This window comes from Ochotona princeps, chromosome 10, assembly GCF_030435755.1.
Source record: "Ochotona princeps isolate mOchPri1 chromosome 10, mOchPri1.hap1, whole genome shotgun sequence".
Classification (NCBI taxonomy): Eukaryota; Metazoa; Chordata; class Mammalia; order Lagomorpha; family Ochotonidae; genus Ochotona; species Ochotona princeps.
Genome location: NC_080841.1, coordinates 20,705,255 through 20,724,928, shown reverse-complemented (window position 1 = coordinate 20,724,928; position 19,674 = coordinate 20,705,255).

The following is a 19,674-nucleotide window of genomic DNA, read 5'->3' as shown; positions in this document are numbered from 1 at the left end:
TGGGGATTATTTCTCAGCTTTCAGCATTTCATTGTAACTAAAGTTGGTGAACTAAATCAAGAAGAACTCTAAGGCAATATACCAGGCATCTAAAGGACAGAATTAGAGTGTGCGTTTCTCTCTGTGTGGAGACAGATGAATTCATTTCATATCAACCACTTCTCATTGTTGAACACTAGAGATTTCCTGTTTGTAAGGTAACCAGAAGGTTACCTTTAAAGGCTATTTGTTTGCTAAAGCATCTTTAGTAAATGTACTTTAAAGATAACTGTGATCACACTTCCTTGCTGGGAGCTTTGTGAACAGAAATGAAATCGCATAAGATACACAGGAAAGAAAATCCCCTAATGTAGTCAAGTGAGTAAAAAGTATGTAAAACATGGGGCCGGCGTGGTAGCCTAGTGGCTAAAGTACTCACCTTGCATGTGCCAGGATCCCATATGGGCACCAGTTCTAACCCTTGCAGCCCTGCTTCCCATCCAGCTCCCTGTCTGTGGCCTGGGAAAGCAGTTGAGGATGGCCCAAAGCCTTGGGATCCTGTACTTACATGGGAGATCCAGAAGAAGCTCCTGGATGCTGGCTTTGGATTGGCTCAGCTCATGTCATTGTGGCCACTTGCGGAGTGAAGCAATGGGTGGTGGATCTTTCTTTCTGTATCTCCTTCTCCCTATATATCTGCCTTTCCAATAACAAATAAACAAATGCTTTTTAAAAAGTGTGTAAAGCAATCCTATGGGAGGTACTATTGAAATGGAAATTTGAATGGAAGGAATATCAGATTTACATGGACATCTTGGAGCTATGGGAATGGATAAAGAAAACTACAAGTGTGCTTGTTGGGGACCATAGGGGATAAGAGGCACAAAGTCAGGGTCAGGCATTGGAAGTTGGAGATCCTCAACTGGGGGTTGGGGGAACAGTTTGCTGTCAGCCTGAACCTTTATCATTCATTGATGCTGTACCCATTGCTTTGCAGTTAGATGGGTCCACCACTACTGAGACTGCCCCTGGCCTAGCGAATCTGTCAAAGGATCTCCCATTGCTGCACATTTAGGCAATTTTCAGTCTACTATGTTTGTTCCAAGTACTCTAGCCCCTTCCCCCATGTAGATTTCAGACCGTCATGCAAAGCCATGTGGTGTCTTGTAACAATACTGAATGCAAGGGCAGCAGCAGACCACAGCTGTCTTTAAACCCCAATGCAGGGGTTTTGCTTTGTACTCTGTGGCTCAGAGGAGTCCATTTATCACCAACACAAGCAAATGCAATCCTTCAGGAAGCCGTAAGCAGGGTGGTGATGTGGTATCATTGAAGCCCAGCATGACCTAAATGGCCTCTGTCAAGGGCCAGAATGGCCTGAAAGGCCGCTGTCAACAGGATTCACCTCTTCACCTCTTGTCCTGTGTCCTCAAAATAAAAGTTATCCATGACTGAGTGCTGTGAACCAGCATTCATATGGGAGGACTTAGCCACTGGACTTCCATGCCAGGCCCAACCAGTCAATTCTTATGGTTAAATATGAATTCACTTTTGCATAATGATTTATCATATCGCAGAAGTGTCCAGTGTTCGTTGTTTTTGATTGCTCTCAGCAACTGAATATGGTATCATGGGCACATTTTGCAATGATTCATATTACTCTTTTTTTAAAGATTTATTTTATTTTTGTTGGAAAGTTAGATATACAGAGAGACAGAGAGGAAAATCTTTCGTCTGATGATTCACTCCCTAAGTGGCTGTAACAGCCGGAGCTGCACCGATTTGAAACCAGGAGCCTGGAGCCTCTTCCAGGTCTCCCACACAGGTGCATGGTCCCAAGGCTTTGGGATGTCCTCAACTGCTTTTCCAGGCCACAAGCAGGGAGCTGGATGGGAAGTGGGGCTGCCAAGATTAGAACTGGTGCCCATATAGGATCCTGGTGCATGCAAGGTGGGGACTTTAGCCACTAGGCCACGCAGCTTCGGGACCTCAGACCCTCATATTACTCTTAAGTTCATCTATATGTAGGTCTGGCCATACATGAAATGTGATGTTGATTGTTCACATGAAAACTTAGATATAAATGCTGAGTTAAAGGTTGTATAAAATTGTAACATGGGGCCTGGTGTGATAGCTTAGTGGTTCAATCCTTGCCTTGCATTTGCCGGGATATAATATGTGCACCAGTTCATATCCTGGGTGTTTCACTTCCCATCCAGCTCCCTGCTTGTGGCCTGGGAGAGCAGTAAAGGATGGCCCAAAACCTTGGAACATTGAACACCCAGGAGGCCCAAAAGAAGCTACATAAATTCCAATTTTTTGAAGATTTGTTGATCTTTTTATTCAAAGGCAATTACAGAGAAAGAAGGAGAGACAGACAGGTCTTCCATCTTCTGATTGATTCCCCAGATGACCACAATGGCAAGAGCCGGGAACCAGCAGCTTCTTTCAGATCTCCCACATGGGTGCTGGGGACCCAAGCATTTGGGTCATCTTCTGCTGTTCTCCTAGGCCATAAGCAGCGTGCTGAATCAGAAGTGGAGCAGCTGGGACTTGAGCCAGCACCCATATGGGATGCTGGCACGACAGGCCGAGAAGCTTAACTTGATACACCATGGTACTGGCCTGCCAGCCCTTGTTCCCTCCCCTCCCCAATTTATTTATAAATCTAACATTTGCTTTACAGATTTTATTTCAATTGCTATCGGTTTAGTGGAATTTCACCAAAATGAAATGAGAGGGGGAAAAAAAGAAGAAAAATATGACACTTACATAGCAATCTCAAGAAAGGTTACCTGGGACCAGTGTTGTGGTTCATAGAGTTAACCCACTGCTTGTGATGCAGGCAGCCTACACAAATGCCAGTTTTGATCCAGCTCTCTGCTAGTGTACCTGGGGGAGCAGTGCAAGATTGTCCAGTGCTTGAGCCCTTGTCACCCACAGGGCAGACCTGAGGGAGTGCAGGATGTTGGGCTCAGCCTGGACTAGCACTGTCTGGCTGGGGTGATTTGGCAATGGAAGCTCTGTCTCTTTCACACTCACATTCTGGGACTCTGCCTTTCAAAGACACAAATAACACTTTAACAAAACAAATACTACCTAATTTGGAATTTCTTACGTAGAATAGAAACACATTTTATGAAAAATCTCAGTTGTTATCTCATAATTAGTGTTTTTGCTAAAATGAAAGCAAAAGAAGTGAATTTCATGGACTGAGTGTAATTGATAAATGACGTGTGTCTTTGCTGACATTTTGGGCTGTCATGTGGTTATCACAGAGCATCCAATCAAATGCAATTGTTTTTGATATTTTGTTGACCTGTAAGCATTTAAATATGGTTTGTACATTTAAACATTTCGTGATTATAAAAGGTAACTTGTCAAGATATGAGTATAGACTATATCTTCTTGAAAATTTCTTAGTCTGACATAACTTTTATGCCTTTGCTTTTTTGGTACTTGCTTTTTTCTTTCTTTTTCTTTTTTCTTGCCCAGGATCATGAAATGGTCAAAAGTTCCACAAATTCACAAGTGATTAGCACATGGTTATTTATTGGTTAGCACAGGATCTTCATGAGAAATAAGCATTTTATTCATGGTTTGAGTTGTTTTCATTTTTAAAAACAAATGAAGCTTTGAATTGCTTGATTTTTAAAATATATGTATTTTGAAACAAATGTTTCTGGTGATTTGTTCTGAACAAGTGCCGTGTTTTTAGGCAGGATTTGGGTATCCACTGATTTTTTTTTTGTCTTTTTTGTTCCCTTTTTCTTTCTGAAAATTTTTGTGTGCTAGGCCATGGGGAGGACAACCTAGTGGGAACCAGAGCTGGGAGGAAGAGGCATCCTTGCAGGTGTCAGAGCTGGGGTGGTGGGGAGTGACCATCTGCTTGTGGAGACAGCTCAGTGTAGGCTGCTGAACACATTGTGGGGCATCTCAGCCCAAGGTCAGAGCACATGCAGGAAGAGAGGACTCTCAGGTGTAGCATGCCTGGCATTGAGCTTCAGGGCCTGGCAAAATGAACAGAGCTTTAAGTGGGAGACATGGTGGCAGTTAGTAATGGAAGACTGATTGAGAAAGCAAAGATACTAGGAAAAAAGGGAGTCAAAATGGTCTCTGGTTAATGGAGAGAGAAAAAACTAGCGTGAATGCTGTGGTGTCAGAATAAAACAATGTGAACTTAATGAATTTCAGTAAATACAATAAATCAGCAAGATGAATAACTGTGGAACTAAGTATAGATGTGTGTGTGTGTGTGTGTGTGTGAGAGAGAGAGAGAGAGAGAGAGAGAGAGAGAGAGAGAGAGAGAGAGAAAGTTTTGCAGTAACATCCCTCAACAACAATGAACACACCCTCCATCCAAGTCATTTTAAAAATAGAACAGGGGCCTTCTGGAGGCTTGACTGACTCCAGGGTTGGGTCAATGCTTTTGGAATAGCTTGTTGAGTCACGGAGCAAAAGAGTGTTCCTGACATGATGGGTCCCTGTGAAAGGACATGAATGTCACCTTGTAGGCTATCGCACTGATTGATTCACATGTCAAATGCATAGTGATTGCCATTTAAGGGATTGTAAGTCATTGTACATGAAAGGAAGTTGTGAGTCCATGTTTATTTTAGTTCATAAGTGGATGCCTAATGAAGAATGGATTGTTCACATTGCATTAAAATGCCTCCACATAGACACCTATTAATTACAAAGAAAGGGTAAGTATATAGTGGAAAGATCTGGCTGATATTAATCTTGCTCTAGCATGGATTTTTTTCCCACCATACATATTATAGAGTTATTGATTCAAGATAATTGGCATGAAAACATCACCTCTATCAGACCTGCCCTACAAATGTTGCTTGAAGATGTGCTACAGACAGAGAAAAAGAGTAACACCTAACAAATCCAAAGACAAAGGGGTGGAGAACAACTCAATAAACCCAGAAAAGAAACCTAAATCAAGCAATGACAAACCTAATGCTGAAATGACATGACAAAATCACTACCTGTTGATATTAAGCATGAACGTGAATAGTCTACATTCTTCAATCAAATGACATAGATTAGTGTGCTGGATCAAAAAGCCCATCTATCTTTTGCCTACAGGAAACACATCTCACCAATACTGAAGTGAAAGGATGCGAAAGGATATTTCAGGTGAATGGAAAGGGAAAACAAGCTGTTGTAGGCATTCTAAAACAGGTAGTAAAGTCTTTGATGTGAAAAGCATTGAAAGAGGTGAAGAACGCTACATAATGATCAAGGGGTCCATTCAGCAAGAAGAAATCTTGCTGATAATATATATGCACCAAATGCCAGAGCACCTAGCTATGTGAAACAAATACTAATGGATTTAAAGGGAGAAATAGACCCTGATACTATGATAGTGGGGACCTCAACACCCCGTTAACCTCAAGGCACGTATCAATGAGACAGAAACTCAGCAAAGAAACTGCAGCGCTCATTCGGACAGTAAAACAAGTGAACTTGGTTGGTATCTACAGAACCTTTCATCCTGCAGACACAGAATACACTTTTTTCCCCATCAGTACACGGAAACTTCTTTAGAACTGAACACATTCTAGGCCACAAAGCAAGCCTCAGCAAATTTCACATGGCTGTGAAGCTGTTCCTGGACAAGGAAGTCAACTTCCACCACTCCAGGAAGCTGAAGTGAGATGCACACATCCTCAGCAGCCTGCAGCACCACTGCATCATCTGGTTGCTGCAGGTGTACCAGGTGGCAGTGATCTACAGAAGCATGTGAAGTGCTAGGCGGTGGTCAGCGAGGAAGCCTGAATGAGGACAAGGCCTAGGGCCTGATTGGCCAGACGCTGGCAGCCGTGGAGTACTGCCACAGGCTGTTGGTGGTGCACAGGGACCTCAAGATGAGGAACCTCTTGCTGGTGTCCAGCCTGTGCGTCAAGCTGGCTGACTCTGGGCTCAGCTACCAGCTGCCTGAGGGCCAGCTGTTGAGAGGCTTCTCAAGGAGCCCTGAAGTATTTTTGCAGTGGTCCTAAGACCACTTCCAGGCCAACATCTAGAGTGTGGGAATAATCCTGTTTGCAATGGGGCCAACCAGATGGAGCTGAGGTACACTGTGCTGTGTGGGGGCTGTGTGATGCCTTTCAAGATCATCCTGGGCCTGGAGATTTTTTTCTGGGCTGGCTGCTCAAGAGGCCGTGGTGGCAATGGCTAAGGTACACCCTTGGTTTAAGCCTTGCCCAGTAGAAGACAAAGAATAGAAGATGAAGTAGATGAAGACAACAGTGCTGGGTTCATCCTTGTGCAGTCTCTGGGGATTCCCAAGGACCCCTTGTGGTCACAGGCCTTAGTCAGTGGCGCTAGACACATAGAGACAAAAGTGGGTTCTACCCTGAGAGAAGTACTCAGACTGGGCTCCAGTCTCCTGGCACAGCCCAACCACATCGTGCAGGGGAACTTGCCCTCCAGGATGGCAGGGAGGTAAGAAGTGAGCCTGCCCTGCCCACCTGTGAGCCCCTGTCACCTTATGGCCACCAGGAACCCAATACTAAGTTCTCCATTGCAGGACCTCTGTGTGCCTCTCCCCTACCTAGCAGGAAGCAGGAGAGGGGTCCCAGCCCTGCCCAGCCCAGCCTGAAGCCTGTCCCTGAGGATTCCCTGCACTCCCCCAGCACCAGCAGCAGTGAGGAGCAAGTCCAGGCAGATGTGGAAACAGCTGGGCATGTGGATGCTGGGACTCCAGCTCCTGCAGTCCTGTGCACTCCCATCTCCAAGAGCAGTGAAGACTAGGTTGTGTTAGAGGTTTCTGCACCCGTTTCTGAGGAGCCCGAGACTGTAGCTGCCACCTCTGTCTAAAGCCAGGGCTGGACAGGGCTGGGGAGGAGGATCATCAGATCCCAGCTGCGAGCCTGCTGCACCGTTCCAGTTCCAGACACTGGTCCTGGCATCCTCAGCTGAAAGGTGACCCCCTGCTAGACTTGGGGGAAACCCAAGGGCAGGGGTCCTCCAAGCAGAGCTGCTTGAGGCTTTTCCTTTCCCTGAGACTTGTGTGGGCTTCTTGTGAATAAATAATGTAACTTTGTTTAAAAAAAAAAACCTGCATGGATTTCAAAAATTTTTGCAACAAAATAAACATCTTTTAGTTTCATTTTCCATCATTTTTTTAAAAAAGATTTATTTATTTTATTACGAAGTCAGATATGCAGAGAGGAGGAGAGACAGAGAGGAAGATCCTCCGTCCGATGATTCACTTCCCAAGTGAGCCGCAACGGGCCGGTGCGCGCCGATCCGAAGCCGGGAACCTGGAACCTCTTCCGGGTCTCCCACGCGGGTGCAGTGTCCCAATGCATTGGGCCGTCCTCAGCTGCTTTCCCAGGCCACAAGCAGGGAGGTGGATGGGAAGTGGAGCTTCTGGGATTAGAACTGGCGCCCATATGGGATCCCGGGTCTTTCAAGGCGAGGACTTTAGCTGCTAGGCCACGCCCATTTTCCATCATTTTTAAATATAGACAAGAAGAAATGGCAGAGAAAATGGAAGGAGTTGTGTGTCTTGTAAGGGACTGGTAGGCACACACAAGCAGAAGCCCACATCCTGTACAAATACTGATGAGTACTCAAGTTCTGAGGCCTGACACGGACTGCTGAGCATGGAGTTTATTTCTACATTATTAGAGCAGAAAATAGCCTGTGTTTCTGCTTGCTAAGGCAGAATATCACAAGTGGCTGCATTGCTAATTTATTGATTGGTTCATCCTGGCCCTGTAAGATGGGGACAAGTGACTTAGTCTCCCTATGGCTTTGTTTCCTAATATATGTAAAAGAAGGAACCAGTGCTCATCTTATGGGTTTCCAGGGCATGAGTTCATCTATGCTGCCCAGTGCAAAGCTGCAACAAAATGTCAGCTCTCTCTTTTGCTATTATTACAATGACATTCACCAACAGGACTATTTACATCTTTAAAGATTAATAATGCAGTGTGACCAGTCATACCTCGACAAGGAGGTGAACGAAATGTCCGTTGCTCTGTCCCCAGTTCCTGTCTCCTTAAAGACAGTGTCACTGACCACCACTCCTGGACCCCACACTATGATCTGGCTATGGGGTGAACTTACGTTCAAATTTCATCCCTGTTGTGAAACATTAAGAGGGTGAAAACTCCATGTAAGTGTGATGTTCGGAAGTGTAGCCTTTGGGAGCTGCGGGGAATGAGAAAAATCTTTAGGCTGGAGTCCACTTTATGGAATCCTGGTGGTTTATCAAACCAGGGAACATCCTCTCCCCACCCCCACACAGATGCACCCTTGCATGCTCGCATGCTGCCTGTCTCTTCTTGCATGATTCTCGGTGTTGTCTGGGGCCTCTGCTCCTGATGCACAGCTTGCTTGAGTCCCTCTACCTTGGATCTCTTGTGCCACAACCAGCCTATTTTCTTTGTAATTTTCCCAAGCGGTGAGAGTTGATCCTTAGCACCAAAAAATGAACTGGTACTCTCCAGTCTTGCATCCTCACCTAGAACCCCACTTGCTGATCTATCTTGGTTAGTATACTGAAAATGTGTCTTATGTTTTCTGGCAAATATTTCATTTTTTTTGTTGGTGTTGTTGACTCTGCTTTTAGGGTTTTTGCTTCTTGTACTTCCTTCTAAAACTGTCCAGGCTGTCATGGACTAATGACCTTCACCTTCCCTGTTTTGCAGAGGCTATTCTCCCAAATCCACTTTGAAGTTAGATCAATGGATTCCGTGAGTTTAATATGTAAAGACTTTTGCATTCTTTGATGTCTTGTGTGTTTTTGATAACTAGTGAGTGCTCAGGTCCTAAAGCCCCTGATCATGACCCAGGAGAGACTGTGTGACTGTTTTGGGTTCTTGTGGTCAATTTCAGGCTTTCCTTGGTGTTATCAATCAATACTCAGGGTTCCGTTCTTGTTTGTTTGCCTCTGTTTATGGGACTCATTTGGGCAATGCTTTTATGGTCTGTGACTCATTTATTTATGTGTTTTTATTGCTGTATCATTGTGAAGAGCAGATGGCAGTAAATACATTTTGTCTTGATTTAAGGACTTGAGTTTTTGTTACTTTTTTTTTTTACTGCCACCTCATTTTCAAAATTGTTTGCCTGTGAACCTCTGAGTAAATACAGTAAAAGCCCATGCTTCTTTAATCTAATTTAGCAATTATGTTTAAATATATATATTAGTAGATTATTAACTTCAGAGCTAGCTACAGCTGGGTTTAACAGTTGTCTCTTGAAGAAAATAGCTCATAATAGCTGCATGCGTTTAGGCAAGTTTCAAGTAAAAAATATTAACTGTGAGCCCTCTCAAAGACCACCAGATATGAAAACTTCAAATCCTGATGCAGTGAATCTACACATGTTAGGTTTAGTGAAGTGAGGGTAAATATCTGGACAGAGATTTGGGACTGCCACAAAAGGGAGACATCAGGGGAAGATATTTCTAGGGAGCAGAGTGAAAGCTGGATAATTTTTAAGATGAGAAATGGTTAGGCAGAAACGGTCGCATGCAGTTTTGGTTTGGTGGGCTCACGCTGGGCAAGCATGTAGTTGTTACATAGGCACTATCCAATGCCTTCAACACAAATGCCGGCGAACACTGGGTCCCAACCTCCTAAGGTCTCCCATCCTCCCTTCCTTAGCCTGAAGTTCCGCTGTGCTGATTTTACGATTACAAAGCAACCACTTACCAACATTAACTCACTGAATTAAGGGAATGGTGCAGCCAGCCATACAAGGTCCCTACATCAGAGTCATGTGGATGTTTATTTCCTCTAGAGATAACATCTTGATGTTCAATCTTGTCTCCAGGGGTTTCTTGTCCAGGACCTCCAGCCCTGAGCATGGAGGAAAGCCCACTCACATGAAACCCCCAGACAAACTGGCTTCCAACCACTTGGCTATCATTAAAATTCTGTAAAGAACATGGTATCTCAGACCACTCAAAAGAAGGCTGTGGGCATCGCTAGCCAACTGATGACCTGGGCATGCGCTGAACATGCATCTCTCAGCCCCAGCTTCAATCTGTAAGAACTTTCATCCTTAGTCACTTAAGCAGAATGGAAATTAAGCAATAACTGCCTGGATCCTGGCCCTATGCTTTACAATAAACATCTGCTTTCTTTCACAGCTCCAGCGGTAATGACTGGTTTGGTATGTGCTGACCAAGTGAATCCACTTTGGGGAGTGCTATCGCAACTCCTCCAACCTGTTTCTGGGAGCATTCTATGACATAGTGAATCCTGGAATTAACCTATCTTAGCTGGCTCAGGGTTTTTTCTTCCAGGAGCAAGGAGCTACATTATTTCTGCTGGTTAACATTATTGGTTAACAAATACATATGTCCAGTTCTGTCCCAGGGCTATTTAACACAGGGAGGGAGCGCTTTGCCCAGTGATCCTATTATGTTGTTAGTTTTATTAGTATGAACTAAAATATTGTATATGAATGAAATTGGAAGCGAGCATTTATCACAATGTTGATTTGTTACTCTTCTATCATAGCTGTTCCATCACCTTTCTACTTTTTAAATATGGGAATATTGGTTTCATTTAATAGCATCTTCACCAGTGTTATACCATAGAAGTTGCACTCAAAAAAAGTTGTTAAATGATTAAATAAAAATCAAAAGAGAAAATGCCAGGGGTGTGGCATGGATGGTTAAGCCACCATTTGTGACAGCAGTTTCCAATTTTAAAGTGTCTGGTCACTCTGCTTCCAATCCAGCTTTCCATTAGTGTATCTGGGAAAGCAGCAGCGGATGGCCTAAGTGCTTTGGCCCACATGGGAGACCAGGATGGAGTTCCCAGCTCTAGGCTTTGGTCTGGCTCAGCCCTGGATCTTATAGCCACTTGGGTAACGAATCAGCAGGTGGAAGATCCCTTTCTGTCTCTCCATCTCTCTGCCTTCCAAGTAAATTAGTTAACTCTGAAAAAAAAAAAAAAGATAGCACTTAAAAACCAAAGCCTAAGTACTTTACAGAATTTTAATACCAGTTTAAGCCCATGAACTTTGTTTCTTTGAAGCAAAATTTGTTTTCTTACTTAGTGCTACTTTCTTATTAGCTACTGCTCCAAGACAGGTGAGTTCTAAAAGCTTGAGTAGTTAAGGGAAAGCACTTGAATAATGATCCAAAAATATGGGCAAATTATTAGACTGTTATGATTCTGGGAAAAAGTTACTCAAGCTAGTTCAAAGTCAGCACTTTATTCCTATTTGAAGATGGTACAATATAGGAATAAAGTGATCTAGAAATAGGGTTTCCTTAGGTATTTTTTCCCTCTTTGCTTTTAACCACTTTCACTATGAAACAGTGTTAGACATTTCTCATCCAGTTTGCCTCTGCTTTTACTAATAAAGGCTCTTACATTACTAATGCCCAGCCTGCAAATGACAGACACATGTACCAATGGAGGTCTTAAGAACACTCCTGGGGCCAGTGTTGTGGTCTAGTGAGTTCAGGCACATCCTGGGTGGTGGCTTGAGTCCTGGCTACTCTGCTTCTAAACCCGATCTCTGTTAACATGCCTGGAAAGCTGTGGAGGATGGTCTGAATGTTTGGGCCCCTGCTCACAGGTGTGAGACCCAGAATAAACTCCTGGTCCCAGGCCCAGCCCAGCCCATTGAACCAGTGGGTGAAAGATTTTCTGTGTGTGTGTATCCCTTTCTCTGTGTAACTCTGTCTTTTAAATAAATAAGTAAATCTGAAACAAAACAGACTTTCACCCAGAACTTTGGTTTCAGCAAGCCCTGAATCTTCTGAGAGCCATTTACGCACAGCAGGTGCAATTGCTTGGTTGCTTTCTTGTTCCGCCACTATTCTGATTCCAGTGTAGCAGGCACATTTGGTTGTATGGATGCTTCATTAGCTTTAAGGTTAATACAATTGTGGCTTTTTTTTCTTAGAGGTAGAAAGGGGGAAATGAACAGGAAGAAGAAATGAAATGCAGTAGCATTTCATTCTTCTTTTACGAACTAGATCTCCCTTCACTCATTCATATCCATTGAACATCAGGAATAGGGAGTTAGCTGCCAACTGACAGTGGAAATCTCACCAAGAAGCATCTATATTTGTGCAGCATTTTAGGCCCTGGACTGATGTATTTTAGTTTCTAGATAGGAGATAATTCTTATGGCTCCTTCAGGCTTTTCTCGCTTTTCTATATGATATTGGACTAATAACAGCTACCATCTTTCAGCAGCTACTGTGCATTGAGAATAAATTCAGTGCTTTTTCGCACCTAAGTATAGCAGCCAGGTCCAACCCTGTGTAGTTTCTGAGATCAGATGAGATGGGGTACTTTCAGGGTGGTAGCAATAGATTAAATTCAATACTTTCTCTGCTCTTTCTTGTTCAGTCCTCACTGAGCTTGTTATCTTCGTATTGCAGAAGAAGATACCAAGGCTCGGGGAGATGATATAACTTTCCAAAGACCGCACACTGAGTAAATCACACAGCCAGCGTAGATACTCAGCTTTTAAACTCTTATGACATGTATCCTGAAGGTTAGACAAAAAGTGATTAGGAGCTGGACTTGGAGCTGTCCTGCTTGGACTTGTCTTCAACTGTATAACCCTGGGGGAGTTGTTGTTGAACATCTCTGAACCCCATAAATTCATCTGAAAATGGAGTTGCCGACACTCCATTTTAAAAATGGGCACAAGATCTGGACTGATGGTTCATAAGTATATAAAAGATGCCCAGTGTCATTTGTCATTATGGGGTTGCAAACTAAAATAGCAATGAGATAACCACTATGTACCTGCTGGAGTCAAGAGAATTCACTAAACAAAGAATGGAGAGAACTTGAAACAACAGCAACTCATTCATTGCTGCTGCAGAAGCAAACTGGTTCAGCCATTTTGGAAGACAATTTGGCAGTTTCGTGCAGAGCTAAACATACTCTTATTATATGATCCAGCAATCATGCTCTTTAGTATTTTTCTCCAATTGAGTTGAAAACTAATGTCACCTTGTGAGTGAATGTGTTCTATCAGCTATTCATAACTGACAAAACTTTAAAGCAACCTAAATGTCCTTCAATAGATATGTAACAGGTGGAGACCAGTGTTGTAGAATAGCAGGCTAAGCCGTCTATTGTGATGCTAGCATTCCATATTGGACTGCCAGTTGGAGTCCTACCTTCTTCACTTCTAATATATTTTCTGCTAATACATCTGGTAAGGTAGCAAAAGAGAGCCCAAGTTTTTGAGCCCCTTCTACCCATGTGTGAAATCAGGATGGAGTTTCTGGCTCCTGAATTTGGCCTGGCAGCCTCAGCTGCTGTGGCTATTGGGGAAGTGTACCAGAAGGTGCAAGATTTCTCTCCTCCTCCCCCCGCTTTGGCCTTTCAAGTAAAGAAACAAATCATTTGAAAAAATGGATAAACAGTAAACAGGCTGTTACTTGCATATTCAGCCGTAAAAGACATGGAAAAACATTAAGCATAATTGCTACTAAGTGACAGAAACCTTTGTAAAAAGGCACATATGTATGATTTTAATTATGTTATATTATGGAAAAGACTAACTATTGAGAAAGTAGAAGGATCAGTGGTTGCCATGAGCATAGAGGAGGGCAGAAGGAATAAAAAGATGAGATGGGGGCAATGAAACTGTGTTATGGAACACTGTACTCTTTGATACATGCTCTTGTATATTCGTGGAAAGCACAGAGTGAACCTCAGGTTAGTTAATGATAACGTATCAACATTTACTCATAAACTGTAATGAAAGCATGACACTAATGCAAGATGTGGCTAATAGCAGAAATTATATGTGTGGTGAGGACAGGAGTATAAAAAGTCAGGCAAATGGGTTCTTTTCACATGAGTTTTCCTAAAAACCAAAAACTTCTCAAAAAAATATGTGAAGTCCATTAGTTAAAAAGTAAAGTATCTTATCAAGAATTTGATAAATCAATTTAAATAAAACTCTTGGCAGATGTCAAGCAGTGCCTATGCTATTGTTATTATTGGTATCTCTGGTGTCACTTGGAAGTCATCCACACACTTGCCTCTTCGTTCATGGACCAATCTGAACTTTGGGTGGGAAATGTAATTTACAAATAGTGTGAACTCTTGGTCATGCAATCCCTCCTCTCTAAAATGACAGAGGACCTCTCTTAGATTATTGTCAGTGAAGTTTAATGTGAATGCATAGAGAAGATAAGAACAGCGTCTGAGTACCAGTGTAGACTAGATACTAGCCACTTCTGTTGTTATTTGTACATCCTCACCCAGTTGTTTGCACTCCATGAACTGTGCTCAAATGTTAATTGTTTGATCGCTTTCTTTTACATGTTCTCATTCCAGCTTGAGAATGCTTGACTATTTTGGTGCTGTATCTCTGGTCTAGCTATAGGAACCACCATGAAGAAACTCAGTATCTGCTGGAAAATTGATTGGAAAGAGCTGTGTTAACTGACACCCAGACATTTCCTGCAGCATTTAACATCATGGGAGCATTGAAGTTGTAGGAATTATGTGTGACATAAATGATAAATAGACTTACTGACTTCATCTAGCACTCCTTTTTAGACTTCCTGGGTGATTTGAACATTCAGGCACTTTTCCTGCAAGTTTTACCTTCCATCTTCTTGTCCTAAGATTTGTCACCTTGACTTTCCTGCAATGGATCTCAACACTGAGATGATCAAGGTGGTCATTGGTTTATAGCCCTTTGGTCGAAAAGTACTTTTTTTCTGATATATTCACCTCCTTTCTTCAAAGTTTATCTATAGTTCGAACTTCACACTCTGAGAAGGATTCTGCTTTTCAAATTATCTCTGATATTTTTAGGGACAGAATTACATGTCTATCACTAGCATGGAATTTCTTTTTCAAGAACCATTTATCTATTATATGAAAGATGTGTATATGTACGTCCACAGATGTTAAAAATAGATTCTGTATATTTTTTAAACAATAACCTTTGTTAAATGAGTAAACTTTTAAAAATAGCTTAGGTGGGGAGAATCAAGATGGCAGAACAGGGTAAGGACAAATTTAAATAGACAATCATTAGCCAGGGGGAAAGGGAGGGCACATTCCAGAAGATAGCAGAGACTAGAACAATAGTAGAGGGGCACCTGGAGAATGACAGACACAGGAAAGTAGCAGATACAAGAGTGTGGTGTTGCAGTGACCAGATACCCCAGTGGCAGTCAGCGAGTGGTGATCTGAATTGTACCTGCAGCCAGAACTCCACCAGCCACAAGGAGGGAAGAAGCGTTCATTGGGAGCTCAGCAGGTGAACCCAGGCAAAGAACTGCCCATCTTGCTGATTTGTTTGATTTGACCAGGAGCAGAGAGAGAGCAACAGATCCCAAACAGGCTGTGCAGGAACAGGGTGGATTTCATAGCCCAAACACGCACCAGAGCTGCATTGGGTGCCATTTTTGTGTAGGGAGACAAACACTTTAGGATGGGGTTGTGCATGCACTAGGCTGGGAGCAAACTCATTTCTGGCTCAATGCGTTGCACCAACACGGCATCCTACAGGTTCCACCCAAAATAGGTCTGGGTAGCATCTAGACCTAATGACCAGGAGATACAGATCTCCACAGGAGGCACATCAGGTGCCATTTTGTACAGTGTGGCAAAGGCCGAGATTGGAGGGACAACAGTGAGGTGTGCATGCCCTGTGGTCGGCTAGACCTCACTTCTAGCTCAGTGCATTTCACTGATCCCACAGGGAAAAGAATTCCGCCTTTGGCATCGTACAGGTCAAAATATGTCTGTGTGGTCCTCAGACTGAACAGCCAACAGGTTCCTGCAAGATCAGCACCACGAACAACCTAGCTATATAGGACATCCTGTGTCTTCCTAATCCTGGGAACTGCTTGAACCAGAAGCAGGAGAAAGTTTGTACAGATAATGGTGCATCCTCAGCACAGGATCAAAGCAGGTGGAGACTGGTGAGCAAGAAGCTGGGGTTACAGAAGCCTAAAACAGGAGTCCAGACCTGAAACTTGCTAGAGGGAGTGGTACAAGTGTCCGCAAACAAAGAAACGGGAACCAATTGCATTAAGTAAAATTGAATTGTAGACCTGTGGGTGACACAGCTCAGAAACCTGCCCCACGGAGAAGAATCTGCTAACCAGAAGTACAATGACCAAGAGGAAAATTGGCGGCAAAGGCACAATCAATATTACTGAAGACTCCCCTGCAAAGGAACAAAAGCCTTTGCTAATCTCACAGTTAACTGAGGAATACATCTAGGAAATGGGGGAAATTCAGAACACAATTGTTATAAAGCTTCGTATCAACAATGAGAAGCACATAGAGGAGTTCAAGGAATTTAAGGACTATGTCACAGGAAATAGAGCCCTGAAATGAAATCAAGCCAAATTATTGGAAATGAAGGATGCAATAGAGCAAATAAAAAGTCAGTGGGAAGTCTCAATAATAGAATGGATAAAGCAGAAGAAAGATTCTCAGAATTGGAAAATATTTCCTGCCACAATGGGGAAACAATCAAAAAGCAGGAAGCAGAGCTGGGTCAAGCTACAAAAAATATTCAAAAATTAAGAGACATTACTAAAAGGTAAAATATAAAAGTTATGGGAGTTCCAGAAGGCGGAGAAAGAGAAACTGGCTTTTAAAATGTGTTTAATGAAATAATAAAGGAAAATTTCCCTAAACTTGACAAAGAATTAGGAAACAAAATACAGGGTAGAGATAGAACTCCCAACCGGATTGACCAAAAGCAGTCTTCACCACAACACATGATAATCAAGCTCTCTTCAGTCGAACATATGATCCTTAAATGTGTACATGAAAAAAATCAATTTACCTATAAAGGAATGCCAGTTAAACTCACAGGAGACTACTGACAGGAAATTCCACTGGCAGGAAGAGAATGGAGCAACATATTCCAGATTCTAAAAGCAAGAAACTGTCAGTCCAGGATAACATACCCAGCAAAGCTTTCCTTTGTCTTTGAAAATGAAATAAAATTCTTCCACAGTAAAGAAGAACATGCCTCTTCCAGACCTGCCCTACAAAGGATACTTTAAGATATTCTCTTGACAGAGAAAAGGAATAGCACCCAGCAAAACAAAGGCAAATGTGAAGAACATCCTAGCAAAATAACAACAGAAGACTAAAATCGAACAATGAACATAACATTGCTAAAATGACGGGACCAAATTACCACCCATTCATATTAACCCTGAATGTACATGACTTAAATTCATCAGTTCATAGATTAGTAGATTAGCTTTGATCACTTCATTGCTCTGCAGAAAAATTTCCAGTGGCTCTGTGTTATTATATACTGAGTAGATACAATGTGGAAGAATGGTTACTAAGACATTCTTCCTGCTACCAGGTCAGTAGGTAGCGAGTCCAAGGATAATAAATCATTGCTATGCACAGAAGGTCATAAGGTAACTTCTAGCCCTTCCTACCCAAACTTTTATTGACCTCAAATTCACCTGTAAAAAAATGGAAATAATGGGACCTTGCGCCATAGCCTAGTGGCTAAAGTCCTCACCTTGCATGCACCAGGATCCAGTATATACATCGGTTCATATCCCAGTTGCTCCACTTCCCTTCCAGCTCCCTGCTTGTGGCCCAGGTAAGCTGTAAGGGACAGCCCACATCCTTGGGACCCTGCTGCCATGTGGGAGACCCAGAAGAGGCTCCTGGCTCCTGACTTTGGATCAGCTCACCCTGGCCATTGGGGCTGTTTGGGGAATGAACCAGTGGATGGTACCAGTGGATGGAAGATATTTCTCTCTGTCTTTCCTTCTTTCTGTATATCTGTCTTTCTAATTCAAACAAATTTTCAGGTAGATAGCATTTATTGATAAAATATGGCAGTCTTGACATAACTACTTTACATACATTATATCAGCTGTAAATTGGGACTATAATAATGCCTACATCATTGAGTTTTTATGGGGATTAAGTATAAAGTGTTTTAATGTAGTGTGGCAAATATCTAGTATTCTAGCCAGCTATGACTGTTTTAAGTGCTTTACCATTGCTATTGTTGTTGTTACTTAGTCCATGAGCCTCTTTTTTTAATGCTGTTACTGCTGTTAACTTTCATTTAAAGGGCAGAAAAAGAGGCACAGTGAGGTTAAAGACCTTGTCCAAGATCACAGAGCCAGCATAGCAGGGAGTTGGTCTGATATCACATTCCATTTGACCCCATAGTTCATAGTCCCACCCATAAAGGGAATCTGACAATTCTGCTTTGCTCTTCAATGCAGAGCTTTATGACAGCTGGATCCTACTGTGTTGATTCTCTGGAAGTGTGTGTGGTGAGTGAGAAACATGGTCTTGCCACAAACCATTTCTGAAAAAAATGTCATACTCCCTAGGATGCCATTCACACATCATTTCCCATTTCTCCTGCACTGATGCTAATGTGATTTTTTTAAACGCTGACAATATTTGAGAAGCTAATTTTAAACTTTCCCTTGGCTGAGGACTGCAAGTGTGAAACAATGAATCAGTGAGCCAACCTGCTACCTGGCCTTTCCCCTACTGCATTGTCAATCACCGCATTGCTCTCTCTCCCAGGTTTTAGGAGTCTATTTCTAAAAATCCTCACGTGTAATAATTTTTCCCACACACAAAATAAGCTGCCCTGCCACTTGCAACTCTGCTACTGCTGCTCACTGTGCTCTTCTTTTGTGTGTTGTTTTCTAAGCTCTGAGAATGGCCATGGGGACACACCAGCCACCCCAGTGGCATTCTTATATCATTTCCAAGACTCAGCTGAAATCATGCGTGGCGCATGGAACCCAAGTGTAGAAGCTTTATCTGTCAAGAGCTGAGTGAAGTCAGCTTGAACTCTAACGGCATCTCTGTGTCTCTGTGGGGAGCATCATCTGCATTTCCACTCCCATTTGGGGGTGCAAGTTTCAGTGGCCCACGTCTCTGTTAGCAACTCAGATACGAAGTCTCATGAAACAAGCTGACAGGCAGCTACTTTTGGAAGGGGTTCTGTTGCACCATCACGAATGATTTCAAGTGGAGTGCCAGGCATTCGGCTTTGAAATGCTTTCTGGGCTACTCTAACGCTGAATTGTGGTACTGACTCTTTTTTTTTTTTTTTAAAGATTTATTCATTTTATTACAGCCAGATATACAGAGAGGAGGAGAGACAGAGAGGAGGATCTTCCGTCCGATGATTCACTCCCCAAGTGAGCCGCAATGGCCGGTGCATGCTGATCCAAAGCCGGGAACCTGGAACCTCTTCCGGGTCTCCCACGCGGGTGCAGTGTCCCAATGCATTGGGCCGTCCTCAACTGCTTTCCCAGGCCCCAAGCAGGGAGGTGGATGGGAAGTGGAGCTGCTGGGATTAGAACCGGCGCCCATATGGGATCCCGGGGCTCTCAAAGCGAGGACTTTAGCCGCTAGGCCACGCCGCCGGGCCTGGTACTGACTCTTGACCGGTATGTGGCCTCCAGCTGCACAGTAGAGTCCTAACTTTTCCCTCTTTGGAGGAACGAAAGAAAATTTCTTCCTTTGTTTGGGGAAGATCATGCTAGCTGTCTCCTTGAGGTGTTTTCCTTGGTGTGACTGACATTCACAGCTTATATTGTGTTACCCACCAGCACTCCAAGTATTGGCTCAAGAGATACCAGACCCTCTCTAGCAGGAATTTTACTACCAGCTGTTAAGACAACACATTTCACTTTCAGGACATCACTAGGCTGTTTCAACCCAGCTTTTACTTCTTTAACCT